The 27,969-nt window shown below is 45.6% G+C and overlaps 1 protein-coding gene across 2 annotated transcripts in view; it reads left to right on the top strand.

Annotated features, from left to right (window-relative positions):
• Window positions 1–300: 300 nt before the first annotated feature.
• The window catches only part of SEC14L1 (SEC14 like lipid binding 1), a 61,925-nt gene continuing 34,256 nt past the window's right edge, over window positions 301–27,969 (top strand). For both annotated transcript variants that reach the window (XM_077251850.1, XM_077251851.1), the window contains exons 1-2: window positions 301–435; window positions 20,002–20,086. The gene's annotated coding sequence lies outside the window, so the exon portion shown is untranslated. The remainder of the gene's footprint in view (window positions 436–20,001; window positions 20,087–27,969) is intronic.

Raw genomic sequence — 27,969 nt, forward strand, 5'->3', positions numbered from 1 at the left:
CCACGGGGGTCTTTATTAGTAATGGGCCAAAGGGGACTGCACCCATCCTAGTTACACCCCTGGCAATAATCTATAGACCTTCTGCACAACAAGTGGAGGGCAGTCTGGCTAGAACACGCACAAGCGACATCTCATCCCTTTCCCTGCGACATTTTCCACCTCATTCATATAACTACAGCAGCCCGCACGTCACACACAGGGAGGGGCCCCAAATCCCCAAATCACATAGCTCCGCCCACCGCCTGACGCCTGACAACACGTGACCAGGACCTGGAATGTGAAGAGCATAGCAGTGAGTGGGCGGGACGTGAGTTTCTAATTATTGACGTCACTAGCTGGGTGCCTGACGCAGGCGCAGTTTGGATCTACTGGTGGCCGGTAGCACAGCGGGACCGGAGTCCGGTGGGGCGGACACGGACCCGCAGAAGCTTTAAGGTGAGATGGGATAACCGGGGCTCGGTGTGGTGATGTGTGACCTGAACTTTGTGCCGGTAAATAGGAGGCCCGTGCGGGTTATATAATAGTGCAGGAGCGGCGTGTACAGGGGAAGCCGCTTATAGACGTCCGGTGTCCGCTGTCACCTATGAATGTTTGTGTGTAATATATATATATACAGTCTATATAATGTGTGTGTGTGTGATATATGTGCTTGTGTGTACATCCGACAATACACAGCTGTACATTGTGTAATCTTCCTCTGCATCATTTCTGGGGAAGTGTGTGTATGTTATGGATGTATAGAATTCTTAGTAATTTTTTTTGTGTTCCCATTTGTTGTGGATCTCAGAAGTCTGCGTTCCCCGTGTGTCGTTGCAGGTTATGTCACAGCTGTATGGTACAGTGGCTATGCTCGCCCTTGCAGCCATGTGCGGCCCCCGTATCCCCCGCCAGGCGGACAGTCCGGCACTACCCCATGGGAAGTGACTGGCGGCTGTCGTTGTCCCCACGCGGTGCGGTTCTGTAGCCGCTGAGCAGGCGGTGCGCTGTGACCATATGTAGGTCAGTGTGACTTCTGTGGATCGCTTGCTTGCAGTTATTACATAAAGATGACTGGGGAAATATGGAATCAGCATCTCGTTATCTCAGGGCACCGGCACGTTGATTGCAGTGACACGGACATTATTGCGACTATTTCTGAGTGATCAGGGCGAGGGGATTTTCCATTTAGTATTTTTATACTTTCTATATCTGCAGCGTTATAAGTGATAAACTCCAAAATTGCTTAGCTACCTCTACCCCCAATGACACTCTTGACGCCGCCGCACATCACGCTGCAGCCAATTTATACACCAGTATCCCTGTTGGTGTAGGCGACGCGCTTTGCTGACCCCTATTTAAAGGGGTTGTCCATCACCTCCAGCATCTTTTTTTAAATTAACTAGTCCCACTCTAAAAACAAAAGAAAAACTGAGCCCTTTGATAATAAATGAAAAGCCTCAGCATAATTTCTCTGTGAGCTACACATCATGGTAAAGACCATGAAAATTAATTGGGATATGTCGCACTAAAATAGAAAGGTGGTGGGTGATGAACAAAACTCCTAGAATTCTCCAGTGAGCGCAGGGGGGGAATAAGGGCTGCTCTGGTGGTCACTGCTGGAGCCAGAAGTGCTGAGAATGTCCAGTCTTTTCAGTTGCCTAACCCTGAGATCAGTGGGCAGGTGACTCCACATGGACTGAAAGTAAGGATATCCCCCCTAGAGTGGCGAGGAAAGGGTGGCTAGGTAAAGCATTTGTATTTTTGTTTATTAACAATCGTTTACCCATAAGAGAAGAAATCTCATCATGCTGGGATTTCACTCCGAAATCTGATGGATGCAAGAAAAAAAAAATCAGATGCCATACGGACCATACAGCTTGCGACTTTTCCAGATACATTACAATTGTGTAGCATAGGAAACTATAAATGGTCCTGTAAAAGATTAATAGCTGCTGAGTAAGAGCACGGATTGTATGCGGATGACAAGTGAGAAAATCGTCCTCCTGTCCTGGATGAGAATGGGACAGATTTATGCGCAAGTCGCCCAATAAGATGTCTGTGCCTGTTAGACCCTACTAGTGATGAGCGAACCTTCCCGGATGTTATCCGAGTATCTTGGGCGTGCTAGGATAATATTTTCGAGTCCATGCGGCTGCATGTTTTGAGGGGTTTGCCTGTGTGTTAGGCATTCCCCACATGTGTTGCAGCTGTCTATCAGCCATGAGACATGCAGCCACAGGGACTTGAACATATTATTCAAGCATGCCCAAGATACGAGCACGTTCACTCCTCACTGGACCCCACTTATAAAGAGCGTCTCTATGGATATAGTAGTATATTGGGGTAATGTGATATGAAATCCGCCACTGTGAGAGTGAACCAAAGTTTCCCTAAGTGAGCCTACTCTTTAGGCCGGTGCCCCATTTGCAACTGCAATGCCAGAAACTCGCGCCTCAATACCCGGTACTGCCACCGATGGTTCGGACCGAAGCGTTCAGCTGCATAGAAATACATGCAGCCGCACACTCCGGTCCCAGTGCCGGCGGCAGTGCCGGGTATTGAGGCGCGAGTTTCTCGCATTGCAAGTGGGACCCCGGCCTTACAGTGGTGGTTCACCTTTAAACACCTGTTTATAGCCTTGGAACTTTGTGAATAATGCACAGTGAGTCACTTATCCCAAACTTATCGGTACTGATCCCTTGTTTGAGCCTCTACAATACAGCAGCCATTTACTTGGCAGTTTACTGTAAGTTGGCACACAATGGAAGTCACAAGAACCAGTGTTGTTTAGACTTAAAGCAAGCAACTCTGTCTGATTTCAGCTCTAAAGTTTGAATCATTAATGCAGTTCTTGGCTCCGACTCATGGTGTAACTCCTGATCAGATCAGAATGTACAAAGATCTATATATAAATGATAAAATGGCTTTAAGGCTCGGTCCACACCCTGAAACGTGTCAAGAAATGAATGTTGGCATTCTGTGTTATGATTAGTGCTGGCGTCTCTAGAAATGGTATTAGAGCTGTAGCCACAAGAAAACAAGTACTCACGACTAGGGTTGAGCGAAACGGGTCGATCATTTTCAAAAGTCGCCGACTTTTGGCTAAGTCGGCGTCTCATGAAACCCGATCCGACCCCTGTGCTTGTCGGCCATGCGGTACGCGACTTTCGCGCCAAAGTCGCGTTTCAATGACGCGAAAAGCGCCATTTCTCAGCCAATGAAGGTGAACGCAGAGTGTGGGCAGCGTGATGACATAGATCCTGGTCCCCACCATCTTAGAGAAGGGCATTGCAGTGATTGGCTTGCTGTCTGCGGCGTCACAGGGGCTATAAAGGGGCGTTCCCGCCGACCGCCATCTTACTGCTGCTGATCTGAGCTTAGGGAGAGGTTGCTGCCGCTTCGTCAGAAGCAGGGAGAGCGTTAGGCAGGGTCCACTAACCACCAAACCGCTTGTGCTGCAGCGATTTCCACTGTCCAACACCACCTTCGGTGTGCAGGAACAGTGGAAGCTATTTTTTTTTTTTTTTCCCCTCAGCGCTGTAGCTCATTGGGCTGCCCTAGAAGGCTCCGTGATAGCTGTATTGCTGTGTGTACGCCACTGTGGAAACCAACTGCTTTTTTCAAAGCACATATCCTCTTGTTCCTTCCTTTCTGCACAGCTATCTTTTTTGTTTGTCCACACTTTTTATTTAATTTGTGCATCAGTCCACTCCTATTGCTGCCTGCCATACCTGGCTTACATTACTGCAGGGAGATAGTAATTGTAGGACAGTTTTTTTTTTTTTTTTGATTTTTTTTTGGGGGAGATTAAGATTGGCATTTCTGCTACAGTGCCATCCCTGTGTGTGCCATCTCTCACTGAGTGGGCCATAGAAAGCCTATTTATTTTTTCCGTGATTTGTGTTCTAAAATCTACCTCAACACAGAAACACTACATCAATCAGTGGGAGAAAAATATTGGCCTCAGTCAGGGCTTGTGTGCCACTGCTGTGTGTGCGCTATCTCTCATTCAGTGGGCTATAGCAAGCCTATATTTTTTTTTTTTTTTTTTTTTTTTTAATATTATTTGGTTTCAAAAGTCTCCCTGAAAAAAAAAAAAAACCTAAAAAAACAGTGGGAGAGTAATATTGCCCTTTCAGCTTGTGTGCCAGTCTTGACTCCTGGGTGTGCCACCTCTCTCCCTCTCATTCAGTGGGCCATAGAAAGCCTATTTATTTTTTTTTTTAAATATTATTGGGTTTCTAAAGTCTCCCTGAAAAAAACAAAAAATACATAAAAAAACAGTGGGAGAGTAATATTGCCCTTTCAGCTTGTGTGCCAGTCTTGACTCCTGGGTGTGCCACCTCTCTCCCTTTCATTCAGTGGGCCATAGAAAGCCTATTTATTTTTTTTTTTAAATATTATTGGGTTTCTAAAGTCTCCCTGAAAAAACAAAAAAAACCTAAAAAAACAGTGGGAGAGTAATATTGCCCTTTCAGCTTGTGTGCCAGTCTTGACTCCTGGGTGTGCCACCTCTCTCCCTCTCATTCAGTGGGCCATAGAAAGCCTTTTTTTTTTTTGGTTTTTTTAATATTATTTGGTTTCTAAAGTCTCCCTGAAAAAAACAAAAAAAACATAAAAAACAGTGGGAGAGTAATATTGCCCTTTCAGCTTGTGCGCCAGTCTTGACTCCTGGTTGTGCCACCTCTCTCTCTCTAATTGTGGGCCATAGAAAGCCTTTTTTTTTTTTTTAAATATTATTGGGTTTCTAAAGTCTCCCTGAAAAAACAAAAAATACATAAAAAAACAGTGGGAGAGTAATATTGCCCTTTCAGCTTGTGTGCCAGTCTTGACTCCTGGGTGTGCCACCTCTCTCCCTTTCATTCAGTGGGCCATAGAAAGCCTATTTTTTTTTTTTTAATATTATTTGGTTTCTAATTCTCCCTGAAAAAAAAAAAAAAACCTAAAAAAACAGTGGGAGAGTAATATTGCCCTTTCAGCTTGTGTGCCAGTCTTGACTCCTGGGTGTGTCACCTCTCTCCCTCTCATTCAGTGGGCCATAGAAAGCCTATTTATTTTTTTTTTTAAATATTATTGGGTTTCTAAAGTCTCCCTGAAAAAAAAAAAAATACATAAAAAAACAGTGGGAGAGTAATATTGCCCTTTCAGCTTGTGTGCCAGTCTTGACTCCTGGGTGTGCCACCTCTCTCCCTCTCATTCAGTGGGCCATAGAAAGCCTTTTTTTTTTTTGGTTTTTTTAATATTATTTGGTTTCTAAAGTCTCCCTGAAAAAAACAAAAAAAACATAAAAAACAGTGGGAGAGTAATATTGCCCTTTCAGCTTGTGCGCCAGTCTTGACTCCTGGTTGTGCCACCTCTCTCTCTCTAATTGTGGGCCATAGAAAGCCTTTTTTTTTTTTTTTTTTAATATTATTTGGTTTCTAAAGTCTCCCTGAGAAAAAAAAATAAATAAATTAGGTGGGAGATTAATATTGACATTAGTGCTTGAGTGACAGTCCTGCGTGTGTGTCATCTCTGTGATTTTGTGCCACAGAAAACAGAGTGTGTAACATTGTGCCTGATTTTCCTTGTGGTCTCACCAACCTGTTAAGGGATATTGAAATCATACTGAAGTTATAGCTCACCGTGTAAGTTGTTTGATAGCAACAAATAAAGTTACTTTGGTTAAGATTTTAAAACAATGAGGAAGTCTGGTGCAAGAGGTCGTCGTGGGCGTTCATTGTCAGCTGGTAATGATGGTAGTGGTAGTGGAGCATCAGGTGGTCGTGGGGATAAAAATATTCCACCTAAGTCTGGAGCTGTGGAGCCAGTTTCGTCGTCAGGCTACACAAGGCCTCGAACGCTCTCTTTTCTGGGAGTAGGAAAACCGCTTTTAAAGGCGGAGCAGCAACAGCAAGTTTTGGCTTACATTGCAGACTCAGCCTCTAGCTCTTTTGCCTCCTCTTCCGAAACTGGTAAATGTAAAAGCAGCGCGTCGCTTGTGGATGTTCACGGTCAGGGACAAGTCGCTTCCTTGTCCTCCTCAGCAAAAACTACAACAAGAGAGAAGGATGCAGCAGGCGACACAACGGGTCACTCCATGGAGCTCTTTACACATACCGTCCCTGGCTTAGAAAGTGAAACATTTAACAGGCCATGCCCATTACAAGTATATTCTGACATGGAGTGCACTGATGCACAGCCACAGCCAGAGTACTATGCTGCTCCTTTGACTCAGACCACCACATTGCCCTCTCAGGGTACAGATCCACAATCAGACCCTGATGAGACTATGTTGCCCCGCCACGAACGCTATACCACCGACCGACACAGTGACACAGACGAAGTTGCACACGAGCTCGAAGAGGAGGTAATAGATGACCCAGTTATTGACCCCGATTGGCAGCCATTGGGGGAACAGGGTGCAGGCGGCAGTAGTTCAGAAGCGGAGGTGGAGGAGGGGCCGCAGCAGGCATCAACATCGCAACAGGTTCCATCTGCCGGGCCCGTATCTGGACCAAAACGCGTGTCAAAGCCAAAACCTGTTGGAGCACAGCGTTGCCATCCGGTTAAAGCTCAGTCTGCAATCCCTGAAAAGGGATCAGAGTCTAGGAAGAGTGCAGTCTGGCATTTTTTTAAACAACATCCAACTGATCAGCGCAAAGTCATCTGTCAAAAATGTTCAACTAGCTTAAGCAGAGGTCAGAATCTGAAAAGTCTAAATACTAGTTGCATGCATAGACACTTAACCACCATGCATTCTCAAGCCTGGACTAACTACCAAACGTCCCTCAAGGTTGTAGCACCCTCGGCCAATGAAGCTAGTCAGCAACGCAACATCCCTTCCGTCACTGTAAGGCCACCATTTTCCGCACCACCGGCAGTATCTGTGCAGGTTTCTTTGCCAGCCAAAAGCAGTCAGGGTCAGGGAATCACCAGTTTTGTAGGAGGAAATATTGCATGTAGGGCACCGGCGGAAACAATACCGTCTCCAACCGTCTCTCAGTCTGCCATGTCCACCGGCACACCCGAAAGTTCCACGATCTACAGCTCTCCAGTCCAGCTCACCCTACATGAGACTCTGGTTAGAAAAAGGAAGTACTTATCCTCGCATCCGCGTACACAGGGTTTTAACGCCCACATAGCTAGACTAATCTCGTTAGAGATGATGCCCTACCGGTTAGTTGAAAGCGAAGCTTTCAAAGCCCTGATGGAGTACGCTGAACCACGATACGAGCTACCCAGTCGACACTTTTTTTCCAGAAAAGCCATCCCAGCCCTGCACCAGCATGTTAAACAGCGCATCGTCCATGCACTCAGGCAATCTGTGAGTACAAAGGTGCACCTGACTACAGATGCATGGACCAGTAGGCATGGCCAGGGACGTTATGTGTCCATCACGGCACACTGGGTGAATGTGGTGGATGCAGGGTCCACAGGCGACATCAATTTAGGGACAGTTGTGCCTAGCCCACGGTCTAGGAAACAGTTGGCTGTAGGCGTTCGCACCCCCTCCTCCTCCTCCTCGTCCTCCTGCAGAAGCTACAGCTCTTCCACAGAACGCAGTCGGCCAACCACTCCATCGGCAGATGACACTGTTGCACACCAGTTGTCCCATTATGGGCCAGCTACTGCCAAGCGTCAGCAGGCTGTATTGGCTATGAAGTGTTTGGGCGACAACAGACACACCGCGGAAGTTCTGTCCGAGTTCTTGCAACAAGAAACGCAGTCGTGGCTGGGCACAGTAGATCTTGAGGCAGGCAAGGTAGTGAGTGATAACGGAAGGAATTTCATGGCTGCCATCTCCCTTTCCCAACTGAAACACATTCCTTGCCTGGCTCACACCTTAAACCTGGTGGTGCAGTGCTTATTGAAAACTTATCCTGGGTTCTCCGACCTGCTCCTCAAAGTGCGTGCACTTTGCTCACATATCCGACGTTCGCCTGTACACGCCAGCCGTATGCAGACCTATCAGCGGTCTTTGAACCTTCCCCAGCATCGCCTAATCATAGACGTTGCAACAAGGTGGAACTCAACACTGCACATGCTTCAGAGACTGTGCGAACAGAGGCGTGCTGTTATTTATTTGTGGGAGGATACACGGGCAGGCAGTAGGATGGCAGACATGGAGTTGTCAGGTGTGCAGTGGTCGAAGATACAAGACATGTGTCAAGTCCTTCAGTGTTTTGAGGAATGCACACGGCTGGTTAGTGCAGACAACGCCGTAATAAGCATGAGCATCCCCCTAATGCGTCTGCTGATGCAAAGTTTGACGCACATAAAGGAGCAGGCGTCTGCACCAGAGGAAGAGGGAAGCCTTGATGACAGTCAGCCATTGTCTGGTCAGGGCAGTGTACAGGACGAGGTAGCGGGCGAAGAGGAGGTGGAGGACGAGGAGGATGATGGGGATGAGTATATTTTTAATGCGGAAACTTTCACGGGGGCACAGGAAATTGGTTGCGTGTCACGGCCGGGTTCTGGTTTTTTGAGGGACACAAGTGACGTAGATTTGCCTGCAACTGCCCCTCAACCAATCACAACCGGAGATTTGACAAGTGGAACTTTGGCCCACATGGCGGATTATGCCTTACGTATCCTACAAAGGGACACACGCATTACGAAAATGATGAACGATGACGATTACTGGTTGGCCTGCCTCCTTGATCCACGCTATAAAGGCAAATTGCAAAATATTATGCCACATGAGAACTTGGAACTAATATTAGCAACCAAACAATCAACTCTTGTTGACCGTTTGCTTCAGGCATTCCCAGCACACAGCGCACGTGATCGTTCTCACACGAGCTCCAGGGGGCAGCAGACTAGGAGTGTTAGGGGTGCACACATCAGAAGTGGCGTTGGACAGAGGGGTTTTCTGACCAGGTTGTGGAGTGATTTTGCTATGACCGCAGACAGGACAGGTACTGCTGCATCAATTGAAAGTGACAGGAGACAACATTTGTCCAGTATGGTTACTAACTATTTTTCATCCCTTATCGATGTTCTCCCTCAACCGTCATTCCCATTTGATTACTGGGCCTCCAAATTAGACACCTGGCCAGAATTGGCAGAATATGCATTGCAGGAGCTTGCTTGCCCGGCAGCAAGTGTCCTATCAGAAAGAGTATTCAGTGCTGCAGGGTCAATATTAACCGAAAAAAGGACTCGTCTGGCTACCCAAAATGTTGACGATCTAACATTCATTAAAATGAACCACAACTGGATTTCAAAATCTTTTGCCCCACCTTGCCCGGCCGACACCTAGCTTTCCTATGAAAAGCTCTTGCCTGTGAATTACTTTTCTAATGTCTAATTTGCTGCTGCAGATTGTACAGCATACGACATGTTTACACCTCCCTAAATGGCCAAACTCCCCACACGGGGCCGTGGTATCGCGACTTGGCGCAAGCACCCGTGAGACTGCTGTTTGTCTGAAGAGGTGGGTGTGCTCGCTTTTGGTTGACGGCATTGCTACTGGGTCCCTCATAGTACAATGTAGTGTCTCTGGCGGTGGTGGTGCGCACCCAACGTCAGACACACCGTTGTAACATGAGTGGCCCTGGGGCGGTCCCGCCGGCCTCAAGAGAGTTCCCCCCTACCCCAGCTCAAACTGGGCTCTACTACGTGCAAAATTATGTCGCACAGCTCCACCAATCTTTAGTCTATTCGCTGACATCATTCAATGTCTGGCACTGACAATACAAATTTGTAGACATCTATGATGCAACTTAAAGTAGTCTGTGTCTGTGTCCTATATTGGCACCATTAAATAGTTACTGCCAAATTACTATGTCAGAAACACAGCAGATGAGCCCACCCCTGTACCTAAGTATGCCATCTTTTTTTTTGTTTTGGTTGTTTTGCGAGACATTAACATCTATTTATATTTTGGGAGTACTGGGACAGACACTCCTTGCACTACTCCTCCACTCAGCACCAAGCTGCCTGCCCGTGTATCCATGTAACCGCTGTAAAACTGCCATGAGCCTATTGTTTGTTATTTTAGGCCTTTGATAGCCTGTCTGCGGTCCCTACTCCTCCACTGACCACCAAGCTGCCTGCCCGTGTATCCATGTAACCGCTGTAAAACTGCCATGAGCCTATTGTTTGTTATTTTAGGCCTTTGAAGCCTTTCTGCGCTCCCTCCTTCCACTAGTCCTCCACTGACCAGACCACTGCTGCCCGTGTACCCCTGGAACCAATTTTAAAGTGCCTACAGCCAGCCCATTTTATTGTGTTAGGCCTTCGAAGCCTGTCTGCGGTCCCTCCTTCCACTAGGCCTCCACTGACCAGACCACTGCTGCCCGTGTACCCCTGGAACCAATTTTAAAGTGCCTACAGCCAGCCCATTTTATTGTGTTAGGCCTTCGAAGCCTGTCTGCGGTCCATACTTCCACTAGTCCTCCACTGACCAGACCACTGCTGCCCGTGTACCCCTGGAACCAATTTTAAAGTGCCTACAGCCAGCCCATTTTATTGTGTTAGGCCTTCGAAGCCTGTCTGCGGTCCCTCCTTCCACTAGGCCTCCACTGACCAGACCACTGCTGCCCGTGTACCCCTGGAACCAATTTTAAAGTGCCTACAGCCAGCCCATTTTATTGTGTTAGGCCTTCGAAGCCTGTCTGCGGTCCATACTTCCACTAGGCCTCCACTGACCAGACCACTGCTGCCCGTGTACCCCTGGAACCAATTTTAAAGTGCCTACAGCCAGCCCATTTTATTGTGTTAGGCCTTCGAAGCCTGTCTGCGGTCCATACTTTAAATACTCCTCCACTCACCACCAAGCTGCCTGCCCGTGTATCTATGTAACCGCTGTAAAACTGCCATGAGCCTATTGTTTGTTATGTTAGGCCTTTGATAGCCTGTCTGCGGTCCTTACTTTAAATACTCCTCCACTCACCACCTAGCTGCCTGTGTATCCATGTAACCGATGTAAAACTGCCATGACTGCCTACTGTTTGTTATTTTAGGCCTTTGATAGCCTGTCTGCGGCCCCTACTTGCAATACTCCTCCACTGACCACAATGCTGCCTGGAGTGCCTGCCTGTGTATCCATGTAACCGATGTAAAACTGCCATGACTGCCTACTGTTTGTTATTTTAGGCCTTTGATAGCCTGTCTGCGGCCCCTACTTGCAATACTCCTCCACTGAGCACAATGCTGCCTGGAGTGCCTGCCTGTGTATCCATGTAACCGATGTAAAACTGCCATGACTGCCTACTGTTTGTTATTTTAGGCCTTTGATAGCCTGTCTGCAGCCCCTACTTGCAATACTCCTCCACTGACCAGACCACTGCTGCCCGTGTACCCCTGGAACCAATTTTAAAGTGCCTACAGCCAGCCCATTTTATTGTGTTAGGCCTTCGAAGCCTGTCTGCGGTCCATACTTCCACTAGGCCTCCACTGACCAGACCACTGCTGCCCGTGTACCCCTGGAACCAATTTTAAAGTGCCTACAGCCAGCCCATTTTATTGTGTTAGGCCTTCGAAGCCTGTCTGCGGTCCATACTTTAAATACTCCTCCACTCACCACCAAGCTGCCTGCCCGTGTATCTATGTAACCGCTGTAAAACTGCCATGAGCCTATTGTTTGTTATGTTAGGCCTTTGATAGCCTGTCTGCGGTCCTTACTTTAAATACTCCTCCACTCACCACCTAGCTGCCTGTGTATCCATGTAACCGATGTAAAACTGCCATGACTGCCTACTGTTTGTTATTTTAGGCCTTTGATAGCCTGTCTGCGGCCCCTACTTGCAATACTCCTCCACTGACCACAATGCTGCCTGGAGTGCCTGCCTGTGTATCCATGTAACCGATGTAAAACTGCCATGACTGCCTACTGTTTGTTATTTTAGGCCTTTGATAGCCTGTCTGCGGCCCCTACTTGCAATACTCCTCCACTGAGCACAATGCTGCCTGGAGTGCCTGCCTGTGTATCCATGTAACCGATGTAAAACTGCCATGACTGCCTACTGTTTGTTATTTTAGGCCTTTGATAGCCTGTCTGCAGCCCCTACTTGCAATACTCCTCCACTGACCACACCAATGCTGCCCGTGTACCCCTGGAACCTATTTAAAAGTTCATAGAGCCTAGTTATATATTTTATTTACTATTAATAAGGCCATGATGGACTACGCTGTACCACGCTACAAGCTAACCAGTCGACACTTCTTTTGCGAGAAAAGCCATCCCAACCCTCCACCAGCATGTAGAAGACCGCATTGTCCATGCACTCTGGCAATCTGTGAGTACAAAGGTGCACCTGACAACAGACGCATGGACCTGTAGGCATGGCCACGGAAGATTACGTGTCCATTACGGCGCAATGGGTTAATGTGGTGGATGCATGGTCCACAGGGGACAGCCTACTAAGTCTGTCTGCAGTCCCTAATTCAAATTGTCCTCCACTGTCTAAATCGGAACTTCCACCTTCTGGCTTTCGGCCTATAGTATCAGAAATTAAACTGCATTTGGCCTTCAACTTTGGTTAGGGCCTACTAACGGCTTCTGCCCCTCCCTGGTGTTGCCCTCAACTAAATAAAGCTGAGCTTCAACCTTCCGGCTCTCATTATGTGGTTTTAAAAAAAAAAATGGTGGTTAGGGCCTACTAACGGCTTCTGCCCCTCCCTGGTGTTGCCCTCAACTAAATAAAGCTGAGCTTCAACCTTCCGGCTCTCATTATGTGGTTTTAAAAAAAAAAATGGTGGTTAGGGCCTACTAACGGCTTCTGCCCCTCCCTGGTGTTGTCCTCAACTAAATAAAGCTGAGCTTCAACCTTCCGGCTCTCATTAAGTGGTTTTAAAAAAAAAAAAAATGGTGGTTAGGGCCTACTAACGGCTTCTGCCCCTCCCTGGTGTTGTCCTCAACTAAATAAAGCTGAGCTTCAACCTTCCGGCTCTCATTATGTGGTTTTAAAAAAAAAAATGGTGGTTAGGGCCTACTAACGGCTTCTGCCCCTCCCTGGTGTTGTCCTCAACTAAATAAAGCTGAGCTTCAACCTTCCGGCTCTCATTAAGTGGTTTTTAAAAAAAAATGGTGGTTAGGGCCTACTAACGGCTTCTGCCCCTCCCTGGTGTTGTCCTCAACTAAATAAAGCTGAGCTTCAACCTTCCGGCTCTCATTAAGTGGTTTTAAAAAAAAAAAAATTGGTGGTTAGGGCCTACTAACGGCTTCTGCCCCTCCCTGGTGTTGTCCTCAACTAAATAAAGCTGAGCTTCAACCTTCCGGCTCTCATTATGTGGTTTAAAAAAAAAAAATGGTGGTTAGGGCCTACTAACGGCTTCTGCCCCTCCCTGGTGTTGTCCTCAACTAAATAAAGCTGAGCTTCAACCTTCCGGCTCTCATTAAGTGGTTTTAAAAAAAAAATGGTGGTTAGGGCCTACTAACGGCTTCTGCCCCTCCCTGGTGTTGTCCTCAACTAAATAAAGCTGAGCTTCAACCTTCCGGCTCTCATTATGTGGTTTAAAAAAAAAAAATGGTGGTTAGGGCCTACTAACGGCTTCTGCCCCTCCCTGGTGTTGTCCTCAACTAAATAAAGCTGAGCTTCAACCTTCCGGCTCTCATTATGTGGTTTAAAAAAAAAAAATGGTGGTTAGGGCCTACTAACGGCTTCTGCCCCTCCCTGGTGTTGTCCTCAACTAAATAAAGCTGAGCTTCAACCTTCCGGCTCTCATTAAGTGGTTTTAAAAAAAAAATGGTGGTTAGGGCCTACTAACGGCTTCTGCCCCTCCCTGGTGTTGTCCTCAACTAAATAAAGCTGAGCTTCAACCTTCCGGCTCTCATTATGTGGTTTAAAAAAAAAAAATGGTGGTTAGGGCCTACTAACGGCTTCTGCCCCTCCCTGGTGTTGTCCTCAACTAAATAAAGCTGAGCTTCAACCTTCCGGCTCTCATTAAGTGGTTTTAAAAAAAAAAAAATTGGTGGTTAGGGCCTACTAACGGCTTCTGCCCCTCCCTGGTGTTGTCCTCAACTAAATAAAGCTGAGCTTCAACCTTCCGGCTCTCATTATGTGGTTTAAAAAAAAAAAATGGTGGTTAGGGCCTACTAACGGCTTCTGCCCCTCCCTGGTGTTGTCCTCAACTAAATAAAGCTGAGCTTCAACCTTCCGGCTCTCATTAAGTGGTTTTAAAAAAAAAATGGTGGTTAGGGCCTACTAACGGCTTCTGCCCCTCCCTGGTGTTGTCCTCAACTAAATAAAGCTGAGCTTCAACCTTCCGGCTCTCATTATGTGGTTTAAAAAAAAAAAATGGTGGTTAGGGCCTACTAACGGCTTCTGCCCCTCCCTGGTGTTGTCCTCAACTAAATAAAGCTGAGCTTCAACCTTCCGGCTCTCATTAAGTGGTTTTAAAAAAAAAAAAAATGGTGGTTAGGGCCTACTAACGGCTTCTGCCCCTCCCTGGTGTTGTCCTCAACTAAATAAAGCTGAGCTTCAACCTTCCGGCTCTCATTATGTGGTTTAAAAAAAAAAAATGGTGGTTAGGGCCTACTAACGGCTTCTGCCCCTCCCTGGTGTTGTCCTCAACTAAATAAAGCTGAGCTTCAACCTTCCGGCTCTCATTAAGTGGTTTTTAAAAAAAAATGGTGGTTAGGGCCTACTAACGGCTTCTGCCCCTCCCTGGTGTTGCCCTCAACTAAATAAAGCTGAGCTTCAACCTTCTGCTCCAAATTACCATTTTAAAAAATGCAATAGGCTTTTCCGGCCTACTAAAGGTGTCTGCCCCTCCCTGGTGTTGTCCTCAACTGAACAAAGCTGAGCTTCCACATTCTGGCTTTCGCCCTATACTATCAGATATTAAACTGCATTTGGCCTACTAGTGTGGTTAGGCCCTTGAAACAGTGTCTGCTGCTCTTGGGTTTGCTACTCCACTGAACAAAGCAATGCCGCCTGTTTAGTCCTGTTACCAATTTTGAACTGCATGTAGCCTACTTTATTCTTTGGCCCTATATCTGTTTCCTCCTCATCCTGCCCATTGCCCAGCCACTGCTAAATGAGTCTGCTGGTACATTGACCTAGACCACTACATTCCCCTTGTACTCTACACAGCCAGAATCTGTCCCTGCTGAAAGTAAGGTTCCCCTTCCCGCATGTTATACCACCTTACACAGGGACAAAGAGGAAGGTGCAGATGAAAGTGCAGGTTCCTTCATCAGGTGGGGGGGCATACTCGTTGGCGACGTCACTGGCACAGGGCCCCTCAGAGTACGCAAAAGTGTCGCTGCTGGTGGGAGGCGCCCCCGCCATGCAAACACACCGCCGTACTTTGAGGGGCCCTGTGCCAGTGGCAATGCGAACGAGTGGGCCCCCCCCCTGCTTGCTCAGGATCACAGCACTTGCAACTTTTAAATACTTACCTTTCCCTGCAACACCGCCGTGACGTAGTCCGCATTTCCTGGGCCCACGAAAAACTTGAGCCAGCCCTACTCCCCCCACAACTTTCCCCCAATTCCCTATGCCCAACTATTATTATACAGTTAATTAAGATTGGCAAGCTTCAGAAACAAGAATGGATGTTTTTGGCATTAAAATGGGCACTGTAGGTGTTTTCCTGGCCTCCACTCACTGCCGACTATGCTTCCCCATTGACTTGCATTGGGTTTCGTGTTTCGGTCGATCCCCGACTTTTAGCGATAATCGGCCGACTGCACTCGACTCGACTCTGGACAAAATCGGGTTTCCCAAAACCCTACTCGATCTTAAAAAAATGAAAGTCGCTCAACCCTACTCACGACAGAGACATGGCGGCTCGACCAAGCACTGGCCATAGATCAGACTGCCCTTTTGAGGTCAATCACGGAGAAAATTTGAAACGTAACCATCTGTTATTTACGTTTGCTCTCCAGGCTTTTCCTACACCTGTTTTTTGCATTTTTTGCCACCCCCTCAGTGTTTTAACAGAAGACTGAGAGGTTAATGATACCTCCAGTAGATGGACTGGAGGAAGCAGGTAGGAAAATCATTAAGTGAAATGTAGTTTGTTATTGTAATTGTTTTATCCCATGGGAAGATGTGGTGACAAGGCTCATTACTAACTGTGAAGTGTCCTCAAGAAAGCCTTCTCTGAATGGAAGCTTGTTTCTTATCTGGACCATGACCACTTTGGATATGCCAGTAAGCCAATCCTAAAGTTTTCATCTGTTGTGTCATTATAATCTGTGGGTTACCTGGCCGTAAGTGTTCAGTTTCCCCGCAGCGCCCCCACAGGGGAATGACGCATTGCCCAGTGTCTTTTACAATTATTGGGTAATTTGTTTAGTGTAGGAAAGGATTGGTCGTCCTGAGCGAGACACTCTCTGTAACCACTCGTCACTTTGGCCAAAAGGTGATCCTGAATATCCCACCTTCACCTATTATCTCCGAAATACCTAGTTGACAATCTGAAAACAAGTTCTTTTTTTTAAAGAGCATGATTGTATTACGATGTTTGGGTATTTGTATGGATTCAGATGGAGAAGTCTTCCTCTGGCTACGTGGAATAATGGATTAGGGGATAGTTTCTGTACGTATCAATAAGGCTATGTTCACATCACGTTTTAGGCTACTTTCACACTAGCGTCGTGCACTGCACGTCGCTATGCGTCGTTTTGTAGAAAAAACGCATCCTGCAAAAGTGCTTGCAGGATGCGTTTTTTCTCCATAGACTTGCATTAGCGACGCATTGCCACACGTCGCAACCGTCGTGCGACGGTTGCGTCGTGTTGTCGGACCTTCGCCACCAAAAAACGTTGCATGGAATGTTTTTTGGTGCGTCGTGACAGTCTTTTCCGACCCCGCATGCGCGGCCGGAACTCCGCCCCCGCCTCCCCGCACATCGCAATGGGGCAGCGGATGCGTTGAAAAACAGCATCCGCTGCCCCTGTTGTGCGGCGCTTTCACTGCTTGCGTCGGTACGTCGCAACGACGCAATTCGTCGTAGGACGCTAGTGTGAAAGTAGCCTTATCCACACGTCAGTGGCTTCCTCGAGGCTTGCGCCTGAAGCTCTGAAAAACGAGTTGCAGATATTTGTCCTGATGGAGCTGTTGACTTTATTAATGCAGCCGGAGTCGCTTTATGCTTTGTCGGACATCAGTGCAATTGTCCGTCCAGTGGGCATAGTAATTAGACAGCGTTTTCTCCTTACGACACTCACAATAGGGCTTTGCCAACAGGAACGTGAAATATCGCCTGGTTAGTCACAGTCTGTAAAGTTGAAAACCGGTTTTTGTAAATAGAAGCAGCATTTTTTTTCTAACCTCTGCCTCTATACAAATGATGTTCCTACATGGAGCCAGACTATAGGAAATGTATCTCCTTTCCTTGTTCTGTGTCTAGGACATGTGATGAATAGATTGGTGACCCTCTTGGCTAAATAATATTTTAATGTGAAAAGTCCACCCTGTACTGTAAGTATTTTACTACAAAGTGCTGCATCATGGTGAAATAAGCTGACATATATCTCATATGACAGTACCTCTATTATGGTTCCTAATAATTGCTGGATGTTATACTGGTGCAAATATTATTATTTATTTATATAGCACCATTAATTCCATGGTGCTATACATGAGAAAGGGGTTACAAATAGTAAGTACAAATGGTAAGGTGACTATCATTTCTTGGGTCCACTTTACTGGAAAGACAATACAGGTCATTGAGTTATCCTCCAGATGATTTATTCCATCATGACAAGCCCTTCTCGAAATGAAGCTAGGCTGGTGGACAGCTGGCTGTTACCTCCAGAGTAAGGTGCAGCCGGTCATGGGAGATGTAGTGGTATTACGTTAGAGACTGAGATCTCCCACTTTGTCCCCTAATGAACCCTGATGCCGTAGGAGGAAACGCGTCGGGTCTATGAATAAGGGACTGTTAAAATAAGTGTCTTTGTTTCTGATACCATATTTATGATGGGGTTTTTTGATTTCTGATACCTTATGTGATGGTGGGAATTTTTGACACCACACCTGGGATTATGAACGAGTGATTATTCCTTATTCTGATACCATATTGGATGATGGAATTCTGTGATACCATATGTGATGGTGGAAATATCTGATACCAGATTGGGTGGTGGAAATGTCTTGATACCTGATTGGATGGTGGAATTCTGAAATGAGAATCACTAATGATTAATGCCTATATTTTCCTGATACCATCCTGATGGCTTTTCTGTATAGGGGTGATACCTGACAGCTTACATTTAGTGGGGATACTGATATCATGCCTATATCTCCATGCCCTTGCCACGTTTTGATATCCAGAACGCCCCCCTGATGGTGGTGTACAGTATAGGAACAAATATTTACATATTCCATGTTTAGGATCCCTAATAGGAGGGACAGTATACGTTTATGACCCTCTGGAACCCAAGATATTGAAAGGCTCAGATCTCCTACCAGACACAAGGAGAACATTATAGATTTATATGTTGTATCTCAGTCATTTGCATCTACATATGACATTTGTCTACATCCTGAAGATTCCTTTTGGCGACAGGCAGTCTTTACAAGGAGACTTAGTTGGGAACATTGATGCACATACATTGTTTTTTCCGACTTTCTATCTGTTTTGTGTCTACAATTTGGGCTAAGGTACAATAGGGTGAGTAGATACACTGACGTTGAGTGGTGGCTTCACGGAGTATAAATTGGGGTGCCAACCTCCGCTGTCGTGAAGGGAGAGAACTAGGGCGAGGTTGGGACCCGTTAGGTCTACATATCTACCTCCTGAAAGTATTTGGGTGATCCCTGACACCGCTCAAAGCATTCTAGTTTGTTTGACTTTATATGTGCCGTTGGTTATTAGTCCTAATGCTTTTAGAATTTTTTTTTTTTGAAAGTTGCGGTAATTTTTAGGGGTCAATCTTTTCTTGTGGTTGTACATGTTTGACTTTGGCCTCACCTAGTTACCGTATTCATGATTTAGTGTTCACCGTATTAGATCTTCTCTATTGGGTGATGGGGAGCAGACCACAAATTTGCCCTTATTCTCTAATGGCAAAATGTATATCGATGATATACTTTTAGCATGAGAATGATATACATCCGAATCCTGGAGACCAACTGCTGGATCCAGCGAAGATGACTAATTTCTGGTTCTGAATAGCTTGAGAAAAATACCCCCCAACAACTCCTCTTAAAGGAGGGAAAAAAGAGAAAACGGCTGTCTATGTATTGTATGAAGTATAATTTAGCTGAATGACTGCTCACTTTTGCAAGTTATGTGAACGATGGCTGCAACACCGTATCCGTTTGTATGAGGTATAGGAGTCTACTTTAAGCTGGTGCTGTCAAATGGTGTCCTTCCAAATGGTATCTAGGATAAGTAGAGAGTCAACCATGAAGAGGAAAATCCCCTTCGGCACTGCTGATATACCCCGTGTTGTCGCTACTGACAAAAGTCTAAAAACAAGTTGGAATAATTAAAGGCTATGCATTTTGTCACTGAATCTAGGCCCCAACCTGAAATGGTGGTGTCCTCTATCTACATGGTCAATTGTCTAGTATCTGATTTTCTTACTTTGCAGAAAACCCCTAGTAGGCCTTGTTTTCACACTATCATAAAGTGCTGCTACTTATGGACCCTACTCCACTGGATCCATTAAATCCTATATGCCTTACTGGTGCCTTAGGAAATGTCTGATGGACCTTCAAAGGAATCTCCACAAGCTCTTGAACATGTGAGCATCTAGGGCTCTATTCATACTGGCTCCCTGGATGCTATTTACAGGCTCTCTGTTCCGAAGCATCCGATTTTTGATCAGTTTATGATCCTTCCTTGACAAGTGTGCGCCTCCCCTTACATAATCAGTCCTGTGCGTAATAACCCCCATTGCTGTTTTGGCCATGGTTGTGAATTCTCCATCGTTTGCATAGTACTCCCTGAAGATGTCTGTGTGTGTGATAGGGGTGGGAGCCGCATCTGTGTGTGCTCTGGGCAGGGTACATATGTGTACAGGCTTCCACGGCACACGGGGCGTCTGCTCGCTGCTAGGTCTCCTGATGTGTAGGATAGAGATTCCGCTTATCATTTCTATGATGTCAATATTGTTATCTTTTCTCTCTGCAGATGTGTTACATGAACCCTGCACTTTCCAGAACGCTGTGCGACGTCTCCATATAGTCTAGAACTCTGCGCTTTCCTTTTTCTCTAGGTAAGATATATATGGAAACAGCTAATTAATCCTTTTAATATTTTGGTGCTGAGGCTGTGATGGTTCCATGTGTAACATTGCTGTTGCACGTCACTTATACCGTGGGAGTCTGACCTGGCAGTGCATTTGTGTACATCTGTGCATGTCGGCAGTCATTCTTTTCATCCGATCCACAAGCTCCCTGCTATAGTCACTGTTTCTTTTTCTCCATAAAGTAAAAGGCCTTGTCCTACCTATTCATACACAAAGGAGAACTCCTCCATGAATTTTGTATTTTACTTACTCGGATCTGTCAGCTTAATGTGCAGCTGTCTGTAATGGTGGCGTACTACAGCCACAGGTTAGTACTCCTTGTTTTGCTAACAGGAGCGCTCACAGACTATAGAAGATTTGTAGTTGGCTCTCATGGACTACAGGGTGGATATTGTGTACGCACACATAGTCAGTGCCCTCCTCGTAAATATACAGTGGGGGAAATAAGTATTTGATCTCTTTTTGATTTTGTAAGTTTGCCCACTAACAAAGACATGAACAGTCTATAATTTTAAGGGTAAATTAATTTTAACATAGAGAGAGAGTATCAAAAATAAAATCCAGAAAATCACATTGTATAAATTATATACATTTATTTGCAATTTAGCAGTGCGAAATTAGAGAGAAGTATTTGATCCCCTACTAACCATTGAGTTCTGGCTCCTACAGACCAGCTTGACGCTCCTAATCAACTCTTTACCTGCATTAAACAAAACTGTCTTACATAGTCGCCTTTATAAAAGACTCCTGTCCATAGACCCAATTAATCAGTATCAGACTCTAACCTCTACAACATGGGCAAGACCAAAGAGCTTTATAAGGATTTCAGGGACAAGATCATAGACCTGCACAAAACTGGAATGGGCTACAAAACCATAAGTAAAACGCTGGGTTAGAAGGAAGCAACTGTTAGTGCAATAGTAAGAATATGGAAGAAATACAAAATGACTGTCAATCAACACCGATCTGGGGCATCATGAAAAATCTCACCTCGTGGGGGTATCCTTGATCATGAGGAAGGTGAGAGATCAGCCTAAAACTACACGGGGGAACTTGTTAATGATCTCAAGGCAGCTGGGACCACAGTCACCAAGAAAACCATTGGTAACACATTACGCTGTAAAGGCTTAAAATCCTGCAGTGCCCGCAAGGTCCCTTTACTCAAGAAGGCACATGTGCAGACCCATCTGAAGTTTGCCAATGTACACCTGGATGATTCTGTGAGTGATTGGGAGAAGGTGCTGTGGTCAGATGAGACAAAAATTGAGGTCTTTGGCATTAACTCAACTTTCCGTGTTTGGGTCATACACAGCATTTCTCTTCCTCCAAAGAACACCGTCCCAACTGTCAAGCATAGAGGTGGAAACATTATGTGTTGGGAGTGTTTCTCTGCTAAGGGCACAGGACTACTTCACAGTATCAATGGGAGAATGGATGGGCCATGTGCCGTAAAATCCTGAGTGACAACCTCCTTCCCTCCACCAGGACATTAAAAATGGGTCGTGACTGGATCTTCTAACAAGACAATAACCCAAAACATACAGCCAAGGCAAAGGAGTGGCTCAAAAAGAAGCACATTAAGGTCATGGAGTAGTCTAGCCAGTCTCCAGACCTTAATCCCGTAGAAAACTTTTGGAGGGAGCTCCAAAGTTGCCAAGCGACAGCCTCAAAATCTTAATGATTTAGGATGGCTTCACACTTGCGTTGCTGTGCGCTGCGGATGGCAGCGTATTTCCTCCTTGCTTCCTCTGTGAAGCTCCGCCTACTGCCGCCTGCGTCTTGTGTACCTATCTTTAACATTGGGTACGCACGGACATGCTTTGTATGCGAATGTGTCCGCATACGGCGGTTTGAGGTTTCCGTGTGGTGGCCCCACACCTCAAATCGCCACATGCGGACACATCCGCATACAACGCATGTCCCTGTTTATTCTATGTTAAAGATAGGTATGCAGGATGTAGGCGGAGCTTCACGGAAGAAGTGCACTGCCATCCTCAGCACACAGCAACGCAAGTGTGAAACCAGCCTTAGAAATGATCTGCAAAGAGGAGTGGACCAAAATTCCTCCTGACATGTGCGCAAACCTCATCATCAACTGCAAAAAGTCTGACTGCTGTGCTTGCCAACAAGGGTTTTGCCACCAAATATTGAGTCTTTGTTGCCAGCGGGTCAAATACTTATTTCTCACTGCAACTTGCAAATTTATATAATTTATACAATGTGATTTTTCTGGATTTTATTTTTGACATTCTATTTCTTAATGTTAAAATTAACCTACCCTTAAAATTATAGACTGTTCATGTCTTTGTCAGTGGGCAAACCTATAAAATCAGCAAGGGATCAAATGTGACGGGGTGTACGGCAGAGCAAGAAGGGACAACAGGCCAAGGGATGATTCCACAGATTTATTATCAAGATCGCTGGAACAACACATGCAGGTAGATCTACAGAGTCCACAATTAGTCCAACGGAACAGGTTCGGGGGCACCTCCCGATAATCCTTGTGCCAGCTAACAAAACAATAGTCCACACGAGTCCAAGCGATCACAAAACAATCCCACGAACGACAAGATATGTCCTCAGCTCAAGTCTCGCCCCGTTCGCTTCCGCAGTCACAGATGGACATGGGGTCTTGCCTCAGCTAAGAATCCCCACTCCTTCTCCTTCAAAGGTCAACTCACATCTGATCTCAAAATAAGAATGGATTGTCTGAGCTCCTGGGATCCGCCCATGAAGGGGGGTAGGGGTCACACCTTCTATTCAATGGTTGGGTCCATCAGAAGATTCTAGACTGTTCGGCTCCGTAGTATGTACATTTGACTAGCCACCTGCTGTGAGGAAGAATAGCTATTCCTTCACTAGTTGACAAAGCTTAATTACATTATAGCTTAGGGCTGCAAGTATTGGGGGAAGGAGACATTGTTACAGGTAAAGGTACCGTCACATTAAGCGACGCTGCAGCGATAGCGACAACGATGCCGATCGCTGCAGCGTCGCTGTTTGATCGCTGGAGAGCTGTCACACAGACCGCTCTCCAGCGACCAACGATGCCGAGGTCCCCGGGTAACCAGGGTAAACATCGGGTTGCTAAGCGCAGGGCCGCGCTTAGTAACCCGATGTTTACCCTGGTTACCAGCGTAAAAGTAAAAAAAACAAACAGTACATGCTCACCTGCGCGTCTCCCAGCGTCTGCTTCCTGACACTGACTGAGCTCCGGCCCTAACAGCACAGCGGTGACGTCACCGCTGTGCTTTCACTTTCACTTTAGGGCCGGATCTCAGTCAGAGCAGGAAGCAGACGCTGGGGGACGCGCAGGTGAGTATGTACTGTTTGTTTTTTTTACTTTTACGCTGGTAACCAGGGTAAACATCGGGTTACTAAGCGCGGCCCTGCGCTTAGTAACCCGATGTTTACCCTGGTTACCATTGTAAAACATCGCTGGTATCGTTGCTTTTGGTGTCAAACACAACGATACACGGCGATCGGACGACCAAATAAAGTTCTGGACTTTATTCAGCGACCAGCGACATCACAGCAGGATCCTGATCGCTGCTGCGTGTCAAACTAAACGATATCGCTAGCGAGGACGCTGCAACGTCACGGATCGCTAGCGATATCGTTTAGTGTGACGGTACCTTAACTCCCAACACAAGAACATACATAAATTACTGCTAATAGAAACCAGAGAACAGTTACATACATGAAATGGCATATTATTCAAATACAGGACAGGGTAAAAGTACATATCATGACATCAAATACTTACTTCCCCTCTGTACCGTACTCATTTTGATGCATGTGCTGTATTTTTTTTACCTTTCCCTTTTTTGTGCTGTCTTCATTGCTAGTAGTCCAAGGTTGTCACTGTATAATTCTGCTCTCACATACTAAAGAGACAGATCTGCTTTAGGTGAAGGATGGGGGGTTATCCAAACTTTATTAATATGATCCAAAGTTTATAGCTTTGTATTCCACTGTTGATGAAGAGAGTGCATCTTACTCCAGCACAAAGCTGAGACATGGGTCTTTTTTTTTTTTTGTTGTTTTTTTTTTTGTGCTGTAAATTCTGAATTATTTTTTTGGGCTGTGCTCAACTATTCATTTTCCCTCTAAGCTCCATCCACTTTTTGAAAGCTTAGGCTATGTGCACACGTTGCGGATTTTGATGCTTTTCTGCGGCATTTTTGGCTGAACGGATTCGCATCAAATCCACAGTGTAGTGCACAGCCAATGTTAATCTATGTGAAACTGACATTTGTTGTGCATATGCTGCGGAAAAAAACGTGCGGATTCAATTCTTTTGGCAGATCTGCAGCGCTTCTGAACCCATTGACTTCTATTGAGTCAGGCACATTTGCAGCAAACCCACAGATGTAAAAAAAGATCTGCGGTTTAGCTGCGGATGAAACTGCAGATCGGGAGGAGGGAGTGTGTGGGCGGAGCTATGTGCATGTGTAGTGTGTGCGGGGGTCTGTGTCTGTGTGTGCGTGTCTATGTAGGCATCCATTGTCTGATGGGATTACTGCTCCCATCCGGCAATGAATGCTCACAGTGACAGCACTGCCGATGATGGGGAACGTAGTCCCATCAGATCCCATCAGACAATGGCTGTGTTCAGTAGTTTAAAAAAACAAACAAAAAACATAGAACATACAACATATAACATACAGTACATACTTACCAATCACCTAGTCCCCAAAGCTCTCGATTCTACTGTAATAAAGATAACATAATAAACCATAGTCCACTTAATAACGAGGGTCCCACGACTATCTCCCGTGTAGAACAGTGACATCGGGCGATGTCAGCGCTCTACAGGGGCCCCGCGATGAACTGACAGCGGGGGTAATCCTCCGCAATGTATATCCCTCCGCCGCTGCCGGGAGAGAGGTCACTAAGTTCATTTTCTCTCCAGCAACGCAGTGTGAGAAAATTCCCACACATCATTGCCGTAAAGCGAGACAATGAACTCAAGTAACCTCTTCAGCGATGCACTGCAGGAGCCATTATCTCCTGTCAGTGTGTCACTGGAGGCCCTATAGAGCAGTGACATCACCCGATGTCACTGTTCTATAGGAGAGATCATTGTGGGACACTTATTAATTGGACTATTTAGGACAGGTAGTATACGGTTGGTTTATTTTTTGCAGGTGGTCGATGGCTTCGGGGGAATTAGTCGTGGTTGTAAGTATGATGAAATTAAGAATATTAAAATACTTTTTTTTCTGGCTGTGTGTTTTTTTTTATAACTCTTTCACTACTATAGGATTAGTAATGGATAGGTGTCTTATTGACGCCTCTCCATTACTAACCGGGCTTGATGTCGCCTTACAATACAAAGGTGACATTAACCCCTTATTACCCCATATGCCAGCGCTACAGGGCAGTGGGAAGAGAGGGGCTAAGTGCCGTAATTGGCGCATCTAACAGATGCGCCATTTCTGGGGTGTCTGGGAGCTGGTATTTGTAGCCAGGGGGGGGGGGGGGGGCAATATCCACGGCCCCTCTCTAGGCTATGAATATCAGCCTGCAGCTATCTGCATGGCCTTTCTGGCTATAATTTTATAGGGGGACCCCACGTCTTTTTTTCTTTTGGGGGGGGGGTCGTCCCCCTATTTTAATAGCCAGTAAAGGCTAAATATACAGCTGCGGGCTGAGATTCATAGCCTGGGAAGCTCCATGGGTATTAACCCCTTTCCCAGGCTACAAAAATCGGCCCCCAGTCGCTGGCTTTCTTACTCTGGACGTGAAAATTGCGCGGGAGCCCATGCAATTTTTTTTTTCTTTTTCCTTTTAAATTAAGCAGATATTTCATTTAAGGCCAGGGTCACACTTGCGAGAAACTCGCACGAGTCTTGCACCTCAATACCCGGCACTGCCGCCGGCACTTGGGACCGGAGTATGCGGCTCCATGTATTTCTATGTAACTGAATGCTCCGGTCCCGAGTGCCAGCGGCAGTGCCCGGTATTGAGTTTCTCGCAAGTATGACCCAGGCCAACACAGATTTTGTGTGTGTGTCTTTATTTAATTATTTTAAGTACCATTTTATTATGTTTATTACTAAACATCGGGCTTGGTACTATCTATAGATCCATCCATCCATCTATCTATAGATCCATCCATCTATCTATAGATCCATCCATCTATCTATAGATCCATCCATCTATCTATAGATCCATCCATCTATCTATAGATCCATCCATCTATCTATAGATCCATCCATCTATCTATAGATCCATCCATCTATCTATCTATAGATCCATCCATCTATCTATCTATAGATCCATCCATCTATCTATAGATCCATCCATCCATCTATCTATAGATCCATCCATCCATCTATCTATAGATCCATCCATCCATCTATCTATAGATCCATCCATCCATCTATCTATAGATCCATCCATCCATCCATCTATCTATAGATCCATCCATCCATCCATCTATCTATAGATCCATCCATCCATCCATCTATCGATCCATCTATCTATCGATCCATCCATCCATCTATCTATAGATCCATCCATCCATCTATCTATAGATCCATCCATCCATCTATCTATAGATCCATCCATCCATCTATCTATAGATCCATCCATCCATCTATCTATAGATCCATCCATCCATCTATCTATAGATCCATCCATCCATCTATCTATAGATCCATCCATCCATCTATCTATAGATCCATCCATCCATCTATCTATAGATCCATCCATCCATCTATCTATAGATCCATCCATCCATCTATCTATCTATAGATCCATCCGCTCAAACCACGGGCAGATTCAATCGTGCAGCCAAGCATGTGATTTTTGTTCTTTCCTGAGATGCTCCAGCATTTCAGAGAAAACCTAGTTTGAAAAGCCAGCTGACAACTATGGGTAGACTAGTCCTGCGCCATCAGACAGCTTCTCCCTGCACAACTCCAGTTGATTGAGAGGTCTCTGATATGCTCACATCAGGAGAGACCTGTCAGTCACCTGTAGCAGGGCGTGGAGAGCTGGCCGGGGGCAGCACATGTCTCGTCTCTCCTTCTAGTGCTCAGCAGTTACAGAACTAGTAGACCTGCAGCAGATAAAGTGATTTTATCAAAACTGCAGCAATTAGCCGAGTAAGTGACACACTGCTAGAATCGGGGGCTCTGCCTCTATCATGCTGATCTCAGATGGGGTTCATCCAATCTGGGCCCCTCACTTTATAGCCGCAGTACAAGTCTGCCTGCTGCCTTGAACTCAATGCTGATGATTGTTACATGCACTGATATGTTTTACTAAACCCTCAGGTGTGGCCATGAAGTTTCAGGAAAACCCCTGAATGCACATCTTTTATTAACCGCAAGTAAATATCTTGAAACTGCAGATGAATTGATGATTCCTACTTGATCATAAATACAAGCATTAAAGCGCCATGTTGAATCTATTCGGTTTTATGGTATTTAACACTTATGGGAAATGTTACTAAAACGACTCCAATTAAAAGCTGCATCTGCAACAAAACTGCACAATCTGGTCTTAAAAGTGATTTTGTGAGCAGGATTATAGAAGTTATTTTTTATTTTTTTTAACTATTTTTACATTTTTTTTCTTCCTTTAACACAAAACGATCATGTGTTTAGTTGGCACATAATAGCAACTTCTAAAACCTTATTGACAATTTTTCTGTTGCCATAATGGAATCTTGTCAAAACCAAAAGGAAGAGTCCAGCACGCAATGAATAAAGTGGTTCCTAAGTTATTCAATCAAATATCAATAATCTAACAATAATGGTATAGAGAGGGGAAGGGAAGAAAGAGGAAAGAACAAAAATAGTACAACTTCATCCTAGGTCAGCGTGGTGACACTCCTC

This window comes from Ranitomeya variabilis, chromosome 4 (genome assembly GCF_051348905.1).
Source record: "Ranitomeya variabilis isolate aRanVar5 chromosome 4, aRanVar5.hap1, whole genome shotgun sequence".
NCBI classification, from domain to species: Eukaryota; Metazoa; Chordata; class Amphibia; order Anura; family Dendrobatidae; genus Ranitomeya; species Ranitomeya variabilis.